At 37.2% G+C, this 11,783-nt stretch overlaps 2 non-coding genes across 2 annotated transcripts; both read right to left on the reverse strand.

Moving 5' to 3' along the window:
- Window positions 1–421: 421 nt before the first annotated feature.
- Window positions 422–528, reverse strand: LOC133833481 (small nucleolar RNA R71). Its single transcript, XR_009892858.1, has one exon. It is a non-coding gene; the product is annotated as a small nucleolar RNA R71 (small nucleolar RNA).
- Window positions 529–3,672: 3,144 nt separating this feature from the next.
- Window positions 3,673–3,779, reverse strand: LOC133833303 (small nucleolar RNA R71). The gene has a single exon (XR_009892694.1). It is a non-coding gene; the product is annotated as a small nucleolar RNA R71 (small nucleolar RNA).
- Window positions 3,780–11,783: the final 8,004 nt, after the last annotated feature.

The following is an 11,783-nucleotide window of genomic DNA, read 5'->3' on the forward strand; positions in this document are numbered from 1 at the left end:
TGGAAAATCCTTAGAAAAATGATGGGTTGACTAGAGGGGTGGCAGAAGTGGTTCAAGGAGAAGCTCATAATCCTGCTGTGAGAAGCTTACGGGAGTGCAAACATGTATAAGACCACCAACTCTGGAGGCTAATAACTTTGAGATTAATCCGACGATCTTACAAATGGTGCAGTCCACCGTGCAATTTGGTGGCTTACCTTCAGAAGATCATCATATGCACATAGCTAATTTTCTAGAGCTATGTGAAATATTCATGTATAATGGGGTGAGCGACGATGCAATCAGGTTGAGGCTATTCCCATTTTCGTTGTGGGATAAAGCTAAAAGTTGGTTGAACTCCCTTCAATCTAGCTCTATAAATACTTGGCAGGGTTTAGCTCAAAAATTTACGACCATGTTCTTCCCTCCATCAAAGGCAGCAAAGTTGAGGGGAGAGATTAATAATTTCTATCAAATGGAGGGGGAGTCTTTGTATGATGCATGGGAGTGTTTTAAAGAGTTGTTGAGAAAATGCCCCCATCATGGTATTGAGAAGTAGATGCTGGTCCACACTTTTTATAATGGGTTGTGTGGTACTACTCGTACCATAATTGATACTGCAACTGGTGGGGCATTCATGAGTAAGAGTGCCAATGAAGCATATGAATTATTAGAAGACATAGCCACTAACAATCACCAATGGTCTGATGAGAGGTCTACCGGTGTTAGAAAGGTTGTTGGAATTCATGAACTTGATGCTATCACTTCATTGATTGCTCAGGTAGCTTCCTTGACAAAACAGTTGCAAAAGAATATTGTGTCTGCTAATGCCATTTAGATGCTAGCATGTTGTGAACTTTGTAGCGGTCCACACTCTTTTGATCAATGTCCTTCAGGTGACCCTAATAATAATATTCCTATGGACCATGCTCAGGTTCAAGCAGTGGGAAATTTTCAGAGGCCTTTCAACAACCCATTTTCCTGGTTGGAGAAATCACCCAAATTTCTCATGGAGAAACAATCAAGGCCAACAGTCACAGTTTTAGGGCGAATACCAGCAGAATATGCCACAACAACCCATGAATCAAGCTCTCTCCTACAACCTAGGCCACAAGTTCAACAAGAAAATCCCAATGAATTGAAAGCAGCTCTGTTGACTCTAACCAATACTCAAACTCAGTTTATGACTGAGACAAGATCTTCCATTAGAAATCTTGAGACACAAGTGGGGAAATTGGCAAACATGTTGAATAACAGACCTTAGGGGAATTTTCCTAGCAATAGTGTGGTGAATCCCAAGGAACAATGTCTGGCCATCACTTTGAGAAGAACATAGAGTTGGGTGAGACATCTGGTTCTGAGAGTGAGAAGGTTACTGAAGACCATCCCGCTACAGAAAAGGCATCTCCATTTGTTGTTGTTGATTCTCCAGTAAAAATCCCATACCCTCAGTGGCTTAGGAAAAATACTCTTGATAAACAGTTTTCTAAGTTATTGGAGGTGTTCAAAAAGTTACACATTAACATCCCTTTCGCTGAAGCTTTAGAACATATGCCTAGCCATGTAAAGTTCATGAAGGAGATTCTGTCCAAAAAGAGAAAAATGGAGGATTATGAGACTGTAGCGTTGACAGAGGAGTGTAGTGCTATTCTATAAAGGAAACTCCCCCAGAAACTGAGAGATCCAGGAAGCCTGATAAGGGTATTTTGGATATTATATATTTTATCCTTTCGCATTTAGATAATGTTCCTTTAAAGTGTTTTTAGCTTTGTTTTACGAGTTTTTTTATTTTTAAGTCATAAAATATTTTATAAGGTATTATTGATGAATTTGATACAATTTTGTGGTTAAAAATGAAGGTGCAATGATATGACTCGAGAAAATGAAGTTTTGAACGAGATTGAAGTGTTTTCGAAGTCCCTAAACCCGATGATTGAGCCTAAGTTGGAGATTATGAAGAAAAAAATATAGGAGCAGAAAATGACCAATGGCTGCGGCCACCAGCATTTACTGGCCGCGGCCTGGGAGACAGGGAGTGTTGGCCGCGGCCAACATGATCTCCTGGCTGCGGCCTCCACGCGAACATGGCCCAGAATATGACCCGTGGCCGCCAGAGGAGGAGGAAAAAACATCATCATCTATATTCTTCAATCTAGTTTTTCTTTCTTCTCAAAACTCTTTTATTTTCATTGAATATTTATGTTTATGAATATGAATATGATTATGGAGTAGTTTTCTTTATAGTTGAGAGTTATTTCAAAACCTTAGACATGAGATCTTGAATGCATTGATGAATTTTACTCCTTTTATTCCCTTATATTAAATTGCTTCTATTTTTCTATTTGAATGTTATGGATCTTGTAAAATCTTGTTTAGATGGCCACTAATTAAGGTTTTGCATTGTTCTACTATCATCTTAGGATTTCTATTCACCTAATAGTTTAAGATTCTAAGTAAAGTGATAAATTGCAATTAAGGTATTGTGACGGGTATTTTAATTGTGATGAGAAATAGAACCTAGGTTAAATGAATTGCATGCTTAATGAATTTGTTGCCTAGATTAACTTGTTTCCACAAAGTGTAATGCTTTTACTAGGTTAAATAGATTGCATGCTTAATGGGCTTATTGCTGGGTAAAAAGGGTTAATTAAGAGCACTTAACTTTAATTAATTATATTAGGGAAACTGAGATAATTGACTGCTTAAGTGTTATCTGCGGGGTTAATAGTTTAATTGGGAATATGGAATATTATTCATCATTGTTGATAGATTGATTGTTGAAGGTGGAGAGTAATTCTTGACTATTTCTTTAATATCGTTATATCCTTAGTTATTCAATTGTTTATATTTATTTCATTTTATGTTTTCATCTATTAAAACTAAAATCCCTTTTTAATTTCAGTCTAATATTATTTTGAATAATAATTTGATCATAGTCCTCGTGGGTTCGACCCTTATTTACCGCTATACTAAAGTAGCTGGTGTAAGTGAATAAAGAAATATATATATTTAAATTTGATACGGCATATGACACGCATCAAATTTTTGGCGCCGTTTCCGGGGACTATTGTAAGTCATTTTTATTATTCAATTTAATTAACTACATACTCATTAGTTTAAATTTCTTGATTGTAGGTGTATATGTCTGACGATGATACTCAAGAAAGACTACAAGCCATAAAACAATATCTTGAGACATCGTCGTCCCGCTCTTCAAGGACTATCACTGACAATCCACTCTTTCAACCTTCAAAGAGAGTCAATCCAGTACAAATACCATTACCATCTGACAACGATTCTGACTCTGAAACATCAGTTAAGTCTCAGATGGCACAAGAAAGGGCGTTGAAAGAGTTGGCAGCGCCGAATCTAGACCATCAACCTCTGTGTATTCAATATCCGACGTTAGACGTTAACTTTGAACTCAAATCGGGCCTTATACATTTATTACCATCTTTCCATGGGCTACCAAGAGAGAACCCAAATAAGCATCTGACTGAATTTCACATAGTCTGTTCTAGTATGAAACCAGCTTTAGTAACGGAAGAGCAGATTAAATTAAGAGCATTTCCATTTTCTTTGAAGGATGGTGCAAAGGAATGACTCTATTACCTTCCTCCTGGAACCGTTAATACCTGGAATGAAATGAAGACATTGTTCTTGGAGCGTTACTTCCCCGCATCTAAGGTTGGTAGTATAAGGAAGGAAATCTGTGGTATTCGCCAACAGACTGGGGAGTCATTATATGAGTATTGGGAGAGATTTAAGAGGCTATGTGCTAGCTGCCCCCACCACCAAATAAGTGAACAACTCCTAATCCAATACTTTTATGAAGGACTATTTCCATTGGATAGGAGCATGATTGATGCAGCAAGTGGGGGAGCACTGGTGGACAAGACTCCTGCTGCAGCTAGGAGCTTAATTTCTAATATAGCAGCTAATTCTCAACAGTTTGGAGTTCGTCAAGAAGTTTCAGTTAAGGGATTAAATGAGACAAACTCTAAAGTAGAACAGCAACTGGCGCACTTAACTAGTATGGTTCAACAAATGGCTTTAGGTCATCAAGTGAGATCTTGTGGCATATGTCAGTTGGTAAGGCATCCTACTGATGCATATCCCACACTTCAAGAGGATATCAATGAGCATGTAAATGCAATGGGGGGATTCCCAGGGCAACCTAGGCAAAGGTATGACCCTTATGCTATAACTTATAATGAAGGATGGAAGGATCATCCTAATCTTCGATATGGGAATCAACAACGAACTGTACCAACTAGACCACCAGGATTTCCTTATCAACAAAGGCAACAACAAACTTATACACCTTAGCCTCAACAACCTATTACCTCACAAGCTCAAGAACCTTCAATGGCAGATATGCTAAAACAGTTAGTAGCTTCCAATATGCAAACTCAAGCACTTCTTCAAGGCGCTCATGTGTCCCTGAAAAATTTAGAGAATACTATGGGTCAAATTGCCACTTCATTGAGTCAAAATGAGCCACAGAATCAAGGAAAATTACCTTCACAGCCTGTACGAAACCCAAGGGAAAATGCTAATGCGATCACACTAAGAGATGGCAAGACCTACGATCCACCCACTATTCTATCAAATTCAAATGATGCACCATTACCTCCGACCCAATCCGCCCAACAAGACAAAGATGACACCCCAACCACATCACCCAACCTTAAACTCACTATTTCCACTTATGTCACTACTCCTCCATTTCCTAGTCGTTTGAGAAAGACCAAGAAGGATGAAGCTGAACAAGAAATATTGGAGACTTTTCGCAAGGTTGAGGTAAATATTCCCTTACTTGATGCTATTAAACAAGTACCTCGATATGCAAAGTTTTTAAAGGAGTTATGCACCAATAAGTGGAAGTTAAAATGGAATGAAAAAGTGAGTGTGGGGGAAAATGTTTCGGCGGTTCTTCAAAAGAAACTTCCACCAAAGTGTAAGGATCCTGGCACCTTCACTATTCCTTGCACTATTGGCAATAAAAGAATTGAAAGATGTATGTTAGATTTGGGTGCTTCAATTAATGTAATGTTGTACTCTATTTATTCCTATTTGAATTTGGGACCACTAGAAGAAACGGGGGTGATCATACAATCAGCGGATCGTTCTAATGCATATCCAAGGGGAGTAGTAGAGGATGTATTGGTTAAAGTTAATGAATTGGTTTTTTTGGCAGACTTTTACATTCTTGATATGGAAGATTGAAACACTATAACATACTTTTTCACTATTGGTTAGTCTTTGCCTACTAAGTGTTTGATGAAAGTTCTTAGAGGAGTATGTTTCAGTTTTAAGGGGAATTAATTGAATATTTTTGAAGAGGAAGTGTTTATTGGTTTAACAGAAGTTTGTTGGGAATAATTAGAGGATTTTGACTTTATATTTTGGGGTATTTTGAATTATTCTTTTAGTGCTTAATTATTTGTGTTTAAGGAAGGTTATCTTTGAATCTTGAACTGACGAATGGCTCCAAAGAGATTTCGAAAGAATACTAAAGGTGTTTCCTCATCTGAGGTTGAGTTTGATGCCACCAAATTTATTTCTGAGGAGGTATTCAAACGCTATCAAGATGCGATAGTGAAACAGAAAACGATGATTGAAGAAAGAGGGTTCGATATGGAGATTTTTCATGGGTATCCATCTATTGTGGAACAGATTGAGAAAAGACATTGGACGGAATTTTGTTCACAACCAGATGCTGCAGTAATCCCTATTGTCAGAGAGTTCTATGCTAATGGAATTTCTCAATTTACAGCTATGGCTACAGTGCGCGGAGTTAATGTGAACTTCTCAAGTGCAGCCATAAATCAATTTTATGGGCTTCCTATCATTGACAATGATGAGTACAGCCAAATCGTTGATAATCCTGACTTGAATGAGATTATCCAATTTCTTTGTAAGCCAAATACCCAATGGAAGTTAACTGAAACAGGTCATCCTATTAAATTAATGAGAGAGGCGATGGGAGTTATTGAAAAAGCATGGCATAAGTTTATTAATGCAAAATTATTTCCCACTAAACATGTTAGTGATGTGAGTGTGGATACTACTATACTTCTATATGCTATCTTGAAGGGGAAAACAATTGATGTGGGACGCATTATTAAGTCTTCCATTCAGAGCAGTTTCAGAAATGTTTCTAAGGGATTCTATCATCCCCATCTCATTACCGCTATGTGTGCTCAAGCTGGTGTGAAATGGGATCCCTCAGAGCCTTTGTTGCAACCCATGAATATACTGAATAGATCCTCCATTACTCGCTTTAAGGTCACTGACACTGCAGGGTCTAGCTCATCTTCTCATACTCAGACTAGACCACCGCCATCTACAAAAAATATGACCTTGGCAGATCGTATGACACTTGTGGAGGAATCTCTATACACTACATCTCAAGAGTTGCATGCTCACCGTACTGAATTCCAAGCACATCAGCAGCGCATGATTGAGTGGGCTAGTTATCAAGATGTTTATTTCAGGATGAATGCCATACACCTTGGCTTGGACATGACAAACTACCCACCTGCACCACAGTGGATTCAACCATATCCACCACCTATTCCCATGATGCAAGATGATGAAAATGAGGAGGAAGCTGAAGATGATCAAGGAGATGCCTAATTAATAAACATTCACTTCGGTTGAGGGAGTTTTTCTTTATCTTTTTCTTTCTTTTCTTTCATTTTATTTGCATTGAGGACAATGTTTCCTACAAGTGTGGGGGAAGGGAACAACTGAAAGTAAATGATTTTGATTTTAATTTTATGATGTTTCTGTAGTTATTGCTTTGGTTTTATTTTGTTTGTCATTTTTAGTTTTTTTGTTTTGTTTAGGTTGTCATAAGCATGGCATGATTATGTTGGAAGTTGTTTGTCAATGATAAATTTTTTGATTGAAATGAGACTAGTTTCATAGGAAATTGATGAATTCTGCATGAATTGTGTGCTTAACTCTTGTCTAGTTGTTACTTAAGCTTGATCTTAGATTTTTAAACATAATGTGTTCAATTAGATTTAATTTTTCACTGTTTTTTGGAGATATTTATGCATGCTATTACTTATATATAGTCTCGACCACTATAGAAACCATCTCTAGAAACCATTGATTAATTGTTTGAGGCGAAATCCTAAGTACACATGATTAGGAAGATGATTAAGGCATGTTATTTGGATTGTTTGAGCCTTTCAAGCTTACCTATGAAATTGAATATCCTAGTTTCCCACTTTTGAGCCGTAATGACTAATCTTTTTCTTTTATAAGCCAATATCTAAACCTTTTGCAGCTTAAATTTTTTATCCTTTTTGTGACCCATTACACCATAGTTTTATATGATTGTTTGATTTGGTGGGTTGGATTATGGATTGTAATAATGTGAAGATGTATTGGTTTGTTGGATTATAATGTGAAAGTATATGATCTACTATTTCTTCCAATGTGTTGAATCGAAAAGAAAAAAAGGGGCAGAAAAAAAAATCTGCATTGAGAAATATGAAAACAAAAGTATAAGTGTGGGGGAAGTAGTAATATAGATATGAAAGAAAAATATATATATATATATATATATGAATTTTTTTTTGAATTGTATGGGAAATTTGTGGGAAGATCTAGAAGAAAAAAAAATATATATATATAGGCTATGGTGTGATTTAAGCTTAAATATTTCTTTTTCATCTACCTTCAACCTTAGCCTTACATTACAAGCTTTTAAAGACCTTATGATTCTTGATTATGTGTGTTTACATTAGTGGAGAACAATTGGTTAATGTCTATGGAGTGGATGTTTTTCATAAAAATATTATTATCTATGAGACTTTAAAACATATTATGACATGTATAAATTGATTCAAATGTTTGTGATTTGGTTTATTTAATTGTGCATAATCATAAATAAGATCAAGTTTTAAGTGGTGATGATGCATTGAGTTGAAATTCTAAGGAATGTGGAATTCAGATTTTTCTTATAATTCATATTGGTTGATCAATCTTTGAGATAACTAACACCTTCAACAAAATCATTACTTATGTTTTATTTGTTTAGTTTTTAGTTTTTATTAGGGATTTTGCTAAGGGACTAGAAAAGTTTAAGTGTGGGGGAATTTGATAAGGGTATTTTGGATATTATATATTTTATCCTTTCGCATTTAGATAATGTTCCTTTAAAGTATTTTTAGGTGTTCTTAGCTTTGTTTTACGAGTTTTTTTATTTTTAAGTCATAAAATATTTTATAAGGTATTATTGATGAATTTGATACAATTTTGTGGTTAAAAATGAAGGTGCAATGATATGACTCGAGAAAATAAATTTTTGAACGAGATTGAAGTGTTTTCGAAGTCCCTAAACTCGATGATTGAGCCTAAGTTGGAGATTATGAAGAAAAAAATATAGGAGCAGAAAATGACCAATGGCCGCGGCCACCAGCATTTACTGGCTGCGGCCTGGGAGACAGGGAGTGTTGGCCGCGGCCAACATGATCTCCTGGCTGCGGCCTCCGCGCGAACATGGCCCAGAATATGACCCGTGGCCGCGGCCATCAAGAATCACTGGCCTCGGCCGTGCGACAAATTTTTCTTTAAAATTTAAATTTTAAATGTAATTATTGGGGGGCTATATAAGGGATTAGGGTTAGCTTTTATGAGAACTGGGATTGCGATTTTTAGAGGCTAGAGCAGCAGAGGAGGAGGAAAAAACATCATCATCTATATTCTTCAATCTATTTTTTCTTTCTTCTCAAAACTCTTTTATTTTCACTGAATATTTATGTTTATGAATATGAATATGATTATGGAGTAGTTTTCTTTATAGTTGAGAGTTATTTCAAAACCTTAGACAAGAGATCTTGAATGCATTGATGAATTTTACTCCTTTTATTCCCTTATATTAAATTGCTTCTATTTTTCTATTTGAATGTTATGGATCTTGTAAAATCATGTTTAGGTGGCCACTAATTAAGGTTTTGCATTGTTTTACTATCATCTTAGGATTTCTATTCACCTAATAGTTTAGGATTCTAAGTAAAGTGATAAATTGCAATTAAGGTATTGTGACAGGTATTTTAATTGTGATGAGAAATAGAACCTAGGTTAAATGAATTGCATGCTTAATGAATTTGTTGCCTAGATTAACTTGTTTCCACAAAGTGTAATGCTTTTACTAGGTTAAATAGATTGCATGCTTAATGAGTTTATTGCTTGGTAAAAAGGGTTAATTAAGAGCGCTTAGCTTTAATTAATTATATTAGGGAAACTGAGATAATTGACTGCTTAAGTGTTATCTGCGGGGTTAATAGTTTAATTGGGAATAGGGAATATTATTCATCATTGTTGATAGATTGATTGTTGAAGGTGGAGAGTAATTCTTGACTATTTCTTTAATATCGTTATATCCTTAGTTATTCAATTGTTGATATTTATTTCATTTTATGTTTTCAGCTATTAAAACTAAAATCCCTTTTTAATTTCAGTCTAATATTATTTTGAATAATAATTTGATCATAGTCCTCGTGGGTTCGACCCTTATTTACCGCTATACTAAACTAGCTAGTGTAAGTGAATAAAGATATATATATATATTTAAATTTGATACGGCATACGACACGCATCAAAGCTTCACTATTCCTTACACCATCGGGAGTTTTGAATTCAAGCATGCTTTGTGTGATTTGGGGGAAAGTATTAATTTGATGCCCTTATCTGTGTTCCAAAGGCTCAGTCTTGGTGAAGCAAAGCCTACTACTGTTACTCTTCAACTCACAAATCGATCAATCAATCATCTAGGGGGTGTTATTGAAGATGTGCTAGTCAAGGTAGACAAGTTTATTTTCCCAGCAGATTTCATTGTTCTAGATATGGAAGAGGATTCTAATGTACCTGTTATCCCCGTTTCCTCCCATCATTCGCGGATCCAGGTCCGTGGGCCATCCTGAAGGGATTTAAGGCCCAGATCAGGCCCAATAGTCGAGGAAGGAGTGAGATTTGGCGGCCCAAGTATCAAAAAAGCCCAAACGTTGTCCCGGAATAGAATCCGGGACCGTGAAGTTGGCACGTTTCATCTTCTCGGAACCTTTGTCCGGTGTCTCCCGGGGTGCGATGAAGATATCGTTTCCTCCAAGTCTAAAAATGGACCGGGACAATAATGGATGAACCCAGATCCTGGTAAACGAACTAGGGTCCTGGTAAATGAAGAGAGATGTTAGTAAATGAACCCGGACTAGGCACCCAGGTTGGGCATGATAAGTTGCCCTCGATACTGACATCATTCTGAGAAACATGGAGTTTTATCCCCATAACTAACCTGTAGAAGAGGTTACATACAGAATGTACACCATCATTGCAGAACTGTACTGCCACTATTTTGACGGATCCTGTCCCCCGGATCTCTTTCAAAGCCCATGCGAACCAAACTGAAGCTGCGTACTGTTGTCAGTCTTATAGCGTGGTTATGCTCAGGCCGGCCCAGCGGGCCTTGATTAGTGTATTTTATTTATTAAAATCCTTTGTATTAAGCCTCCATCAGTGCGAAAATAGTGTTTATACCCTTAGTGGGCCCGGACTAATCCGACCCAAACCCAGAGCACTCAACTGCCTACAAATATGAACAGTTGTGAACTGGGGAAAGGATCAGATTTTTCTCTTGTAAGCATACACTTTGCTCAAATTCAGAGAAACTTCATTACTTAAGCTCTAATACAATTGACTCGTGGACTAAGGATTTTTAACGCCCCAACCACGTAAAACTCCTTGTGTGATAATATATATTCTTTATTTTCTAAGCTCTCTTATCTTTCATAATTCTAGTTTATGAAAAACTCAGTAAACATTTTGGTGCTTTCATTGAGAGCCAAGGAAAGATTTTTGAAAAAGATATCGAATATCTATAACGATGGTGAACATAAGACATACTACGTTCGACCCTGCTCACCAAGAACAAGGTAATGGGGAGGCACTGACCAATCAACCTCTCCCTCAAAATCAACCTGAGGATACACCTTATCAAATGCCCCAGCCTGGAGAGTCCCAGAACTATGAAGACGGGGCAGATTATGAGGAAGATTACTACGAGGAAGATGAGGGAAATGAAGGTGAATACCACGATCATGAAGCTGAGGATCTTGCGATCCAAGAAGAGGTAGACTCTGACCAGGAGGACCCAGAGGTGATAAAACTAGGGTAACAAGTACTTGACCAAGAGGCCAGGATAGCTAAATAGAAAGAAGCCACTCGCCAGATGCAAGAATCCCTCTTGGCCCTGCAAGCTTTCATTGCTGCCCAAGGGTTGGCGGCCAACCCTCCAGTTGTTCCGCCACCAGGAACACGACCGTCTGCCCCGCCGGTTAGGGCCAACGCGCCCAAAAACGCGAGTCCGATCCTGTAACGCCCTACTCCCTTAGGGCCGTTACTAAGTGAGTTTTTAAAAGAAACTTAGTGCAAAGAACTCGTTACCGAGGTTTTTTTTTTTAAACCAAAGTGTGACTAAGCAAAAGCTAAGGCTGTAATCTTTTGAAAATGCTTTACTTTATTGAAAACTTCAAGTATATAACATCTGGGATCCCAAAATAAGGTTTGAAAACTATTTACAACTTAAAATAAGTTTACAGTTGATTAGTTATAAAAATCACAGATTATTACAGCCATTTTTCGTAAATACCCCCAACCAAAGCAGTCGGGCAGGCCAAACATGTACGCGTCGCTTCATGCTCTCTGTACTCATGGCTGGTTGACTCATTCATTGCCCTTACCTGCAACATAGAGCACCCGTGAACTGAAGCCCAGCAAGAAAAACTCAT

Source organism: Humulus lupulus, chromosome 4 (genome assembly GCF_963169125.1).
Source record: "Humulus lupulus chromosome 4, drHumLupu1.1, whole genome shotgun sequence".
Taxonomy (NCBI): Eukaryota; Viridiplantae; Streptophyta; class Magnoliopsida; order Rosales; family Cannabaceae; genus Humulus; species Humulus lupulus.